The following is a 6,000-nucleotide window of genomic DNA, read 5'->3' on the forward strand; positions in this document are numbered from 1 at the left end:
GTTAACTTATTTTCTTCCCCTAGAAGAAGGAGAAACCAGCTTTCCACACAGGGGAAGCCTATCCTTCCTGCTGCAGCTTCTCTCTTGTCTCTCCCCTTCTCTCATTGGAAGAAGGTTTTTAAAAGTTACTGGCAGCCACTGATTTACCTGAGAGAACCTATTTTCAGCTCATAAGGAACAGGCCTTCATCATTATTGGGCTGATATATCTTCCCTCCATCCCACTTTTATATCTGTCAAGACTGACTTTGTCACTCATCTGTATCTATCTATCTATCTATCTATATATGAATGAAATAGATTTCTGAGAATGAATCTTTCATATTATCTGTAAAATTATATTTAAATATTTTTTTTCTTTTCTCAGTTAAAATGTTCAGTCATGGGAAATTATCAGGGATGGTTAGACAATTATTTAATGACCATAGATATTAAGATTCAGAAACTTAAAGCTTTATAAATTGTGACACAATGTCAACATGCTAAAATATACAAAGTAAATATCCTTAAATCAAGAAATCATACTAGTTTTTACTATTCATTTGCTAGTCCATTTGTAACAAGCCTAATTCAATCACTGGTCACAGAGTTTTGACTCTAAGTTCTCAGGCTGCATTTTTCTTTCTTTGCCTATCTGTAAAATATGATTAATTGATGGGAATGTATTTTCATCTGTTTGGGTGCGTGGTGAAATCGATATTTACTGACATTTGCCAATAATCTAATCTTTTCAAGCCTACACATATGAAATATTTCTCTTTCTGTAAGTTGAAGAAGCAAAGAACACTAAATATTAGAGCTGTGTGAATTTTAGTCCAGGAAATAGTATAGTTGCCAAAAATATGATTTTTTTTCATGGCACCAAAACTATTTACCAGTTCAGGTTGACTTTGGGGAATAGTTTTGGCAGTAAAAATATTTCAGAAACATCAACACATTTGGTTTAACATGAAGGACATTTTTGCAGTTGTCCATTTTGGCAAGAAACTGAAAAAAATCAAGTTTAGTTCAAAATAACTTTTTTTCCCTTCAGATTTTTCAGTTTACTGGCTTCACAAAACAGGGAGTAAGTTTTGTTCTTGCTTGTCTTTGGCCTGCTGCCTTTCATGGGGATAGGAGAAAGACTCAAGAGTTATGATTAAGTAGGAGCGATTTTTGACAGAGGGGAAGAGAATTGATTTTTGCTTTTGTGAACCAGTTTGACAATTGATATGAACTTTCCTTCAGTAGAGGGCATCTCCACAGAATTTGCCTGTTCCTCACAATGATTCCTAGTGGCAATTAGCATCTTCTCCAGCTCTTCTACACTATGTTTAAGCTGGCCTGCTTTCATCCAGGTCTCTGTCTGTCAGACACAGGAAAGGACAAACTAAAAGCTTCATTTCTGTCAGATAAAGCAGAAACCTAGAGCTGAGATTTACATTGTGTAAATATAAATATAATCCTACAACTCATCTACCTCACAGTCTTCCACAATAGGTTTTACAAATGTTGAACAGGAAAGGTGGTGCAATGTAGGACTCCACAGCTAAAATCCTTCAAGCAGTAAGAATGGTCACACATCAGTGACCTCTGGAAGAGATTTCTAGGAAGGAGGAGACATTTGGCTATGTCTATCTCAGCTGTGGGTACAGCACCTCATGACCTTTAGATGTAATTAGAATTAGTTTAAGAAACTGCCTGCTGCTTTGGTTTATAATTTGATTACATTAATTGATCTCAAGAAAGAAATAGGGACATAAAAGCTTGGACAAACCAGGATTCTTCCCTATGTCTGTTAGAGTGAAATTACATCAAAAATATTAAGGAGCCTGTCCTGTGTTTCTTACTACATGGGTATTTTGCTTGAATAAAAACTAAGAAAATGTAGGATTTGGGCTCTAAATGAGGAATTCCCCTCTGGTCCTGGAGATCAGTGTGTTTGTTTCTTTATTTATGTATTTATTTATTGAAGTAAGACTAAAGACTGTTTGGCTTTTTGTCGTAAAATACTTTGTAAAGTTTCAGAATGTCTCTTGATGTGAAAGGATTTCTGATCAGTATGCTTGGAGGCATGAATGCTTATCCATCCCTCTTCAGGAATTGCAAAAACGCAGAGATAGGTCACTGGTAGTGACAGAAATTTCCTCTTTAGAAAGAATAATTTCCTCAACCCAGACTCCGAGCAAATGAAGAAAATGAGGTAAAAAGGTCTGGTGTATATCCCCTAACACTCTTAAAAATCCCTGAACCAATAGCACCTCTCTTTAAAGGGACAGAGATTCTTAGTTTTCAAATGCAACTGAAATATTTTAATAAGCAACAGGAGGAACAAATTCAAAACGACCAAAAAATGGTGACCATCCTGCAAACACTTCTAAAGCAATACATTGTCATGATGCAGGACAGACTGGTCAATCAAGAAACCTCATCTTGCTAATTTTAAGCTTGTCTATGGCAGCTGGGTTATGGCCAATACACTTATTTTATTGGATTGATTTGCTTTCCTCTGGAAACATGTACATCCACTGCAAATCTGGTATGCCTAATATGTATTCACAACTAATAGTATCCAACATTCCCAATTGATTTTTCTCTCATTGACTCCCTTTCCAAAGCCATTGTGTGCCTGTTTCACAAAAAATTAAATTGTTTTTCATTCCACATTGGAACAAAAACTAAACCATTCAAAACTTTTGAAACCACCCACTCCCAAAATAGCCTGATGGATAGGGCACTCACCTAGGATGTGGGAGACCAGATTCAAATCCCTGGCTTGGTTGTTGCTACACCTAAAGGCACATCTTGATGCAGGTTTTCCATGGGGACCAGAGATGATGAATCCTATTCTCCAGGCTATATGGCTGCTACTAGTTTATGGCCTGATTTTGTGCAATGATTTGAACCTGGGACTTCAGCATCCCAGGTAAATTCTCTAACCATTAGACTGCTGAGTATCCTAGAGTTCTCTCTCACACACCAGAAATTGTATCCTGTACCTGAAAAATCATTTTGTCAACTGATAAATTCCTACAAAAAATTCTGCATTTTGAAAAATTGGCATTTTATGATTTGTTGGGGGGAGGAGTTTCAGCAGAAAATTCCCAGACATCTTGAACTGGTTCCAGTGCAGCCATAAGCCTGTAGCAGCCACAGAGTCTGGAGGAAAAGATTCTTCTTGTCTCTGGACTCCGTGAGGAACCTGCATCAAGATGAGCCATTAGATGCAGTGACAACCAAGCCACACTAGTTATTCCAGTCATGAACTGTGTCACAACATGAGCATGTACTGAATAAGTGCTTGAATTGTGTATGGGAAAAGATTACAAAGGGTGGCATGTTCTATTCATTTCTTGTCTGTGTTCTGGGTGTCTGTGAATGAGTGTCCACCCTACACAAGGGGTGAAGGATGCCAGGTGGGCTAATTAACCACCTAGCCTGCACCTGGAGAAGCCAGGGAACAGTGAGGACTTAAAGAGGAAGCTCAGTTGGACAGGAACAGGAAGGAGCCATACCAAGACCAGTAGCTGAAGTAGAGAATCCCTGTGTCAGGGTCAGAGCTGTCTGTGTAAAAGATCTGATATGAAGTTTTGTAATGAGTAAGTTGGGTACTATGGATTGTTTAATCTGCACACAAATGTTTCTGCTACAGACTAACAGGAAATATTTGGTTTTAAATGTTTCTTACATGGACCAATGGTCCTCATCCACCTTTTTAATTATCACTGAATATGATCCTCTTTAGTATGTGTGTGTTTGCTAATTCCGAGACCACCAAGCAGAAAATGTAACTTTCTCCACTAGTAGCAAGGTAAAATGCTGATTCAGCAGTTGAGGGAGGCTGTTGAAAGTTTAATCTATATTTAAATGCAACAAATGTGAAATGTATTATAGAACTGGGTGAAATTTTTCAGCTAAGCCTTTTTTGCTGAAAAATGCATATTTTATAACACTTAGGAATTCATGTCAATTAGAGCAAATTGTTTCAGTTGGGGGAGAAATGAAAAAAAATCAAATGTTTCATTCTGACATTTTCAAAACAGTATTGTGACTGTTTTATTCAAAATGATTCAATTTTGAGATTTATTTCAACATTTTGTTTTATTTTATTTTTTTTTTTAAAAAAAGGTAAAATGTAACAAAACGTTTGTGGTTTGACTCAACATGAATCTTTCAAAAAAATTGAACTGCTAGTGAATCAAAAATTCAGTAAAAAAAATTGAGCATGTGCTTAAACACCTACTTAAATGCTTTGCTGAACTGGGACCTAAATTCTGCAGAAGCTGAGCAGCACTAGAATAAAACTGGTGTGTCATACCTCTGAATCCTAGCTCAGTTTATCTCCCGATTGTAACTACCTTTTATATATGGCAGGCATAGCTTGGATATGTCTCTTCTTTACCAACCACTTGCAATTAGGCCTATTCAGGACATCACAAGATGGATGTTACACTCCCCACCCTCTTAACAGAGAAAGACATGACTTTGATATAGTATTCCTGTAATGCCCTCCTCCCTGCTTTTATGTCCAAATGATCTGTTAAATATTATGTTTGCATGATCTATATACAATACTAAAGAAAAAAAAATGAAAGCACAGAAAGAGTAAACATTTGCATTTTAACACCATATATAGCACTTAAAACTAACGTTTAGAATAGTATTGTCTTTCAGAGACACTTTGCTTTGTTTGTGAAGTCAAGGAAAAAAGCTAGTTGGAGACAAGCTGTTCTGTGAATTACTAATGGTTAGATTCTCTGGGCTCTTAGAGTAATAGTATTTTATTCATTGACATTCCCATGTGAAATTTCATGATGCATATTATAGTAATTTACAAAGTAACCAGAGTCATCAAGGAAAATAAATTGGAACTTAATTGTGAGTGGTGTTGGTAGTTTAGGACATTCATTATGAAAACGGAGTCCTTAGCCAAATTCTGTGGTGGTTATGTGTAGCCCTACTGATGTCATTGGAAATGCCTGGGAAGGTGATCTTATTCTGTTGGGAACTTTAGTAAACTCTCACCATTCATATAACAGCAGTGTGCAGTTAATAGAATTTCCTATGCTGTAATAGAGAGGTTTTTTTTTCTTGTTCTTACACCTTTATATAAATAACCCTTAACATTCAGAAAAGGCACTACAATGTATATTGTCATGATATGATACAAAATAGTTAAGCTCCTATGTAATTCAAAAGTGAATTTGGTGTTTGTAGAATGAGATTTTTTTAACTTGAATCTAAATTTTTAAACAAAGAGTGACTGTTTTACATTGACTCATAAATTTTAAAAGTCCCTGTCATCCTAAATCATGTACTTGTGTAGTCAATTTTGCTTATGCTCTAGAGTTTTACAGCACTCAGCTATCTCTTTATAGTATAAAAAGTATATATAAATTAAATATGACTACGTGAATCAGAATGTACAGGAGAAATAGTCACACTCAGCCTCTCAAGATGGGATCCAAATAGTTTTTCAGGCTTTATTCCAATTCTGGTTTTAGTCTTACAGTTTTCAGGCACTTCACTAAAGTAATTTCAGTGCCTGTTTCCAAAGCATGTGATCATTTAGACTCTTGACTATTTATATTCAGCCTCACATAGCTTAATCGTTGATTCTGGATTTGACCTATATATTTCATGCTTCATATATGCCTAGGTTGGGGGTTTACAAATGAACCTAAGGGAGTTAGGCATCCAGCTCCTGTTGTTAGGCAATGGGATTTGGGTTGTTAACATGGGATGGACTTTTGACAGGAGTCTGCTCTCCAAGGCTAAGGAAACTAGTTCAAGTGCACTTCTCCTAGCAAGTCTGAATGCCCACTGTAACAGACTCTACCTACTTCTCCAGGCCCCAAACTAGGGACCCTATATGTGGCCTTCACCACCTCTTCCCCCAACTCATTAACAGTCTTCCCTGGGCCACATCCCCACAGCCCCAGTACCTCTTCTGCCCTTGTATCAAGGCCTCCAGCTCATGCAATCAGCCACTGCTCCGTCCACGGTGCTGTCTCTCTTTAGC

The sequence above is a fragment of the Emydura macquarii genome, unplaced genomic scaffold (genome assembly GCF_026122565.2).
Source record: "Emydura macquarii macquarii isolate MOO-44397 ecotype Brisbane River unplaced genomic scaffold, CSIRO-AGI_Emac_v2 contig_3477, whole genome shotgun sequence".
Classification (NCBI taxonomy): Eukaryota; Metazoa; Chordata; order Testudines; family Chelidae; genus Emydura; species Emydura macquarii.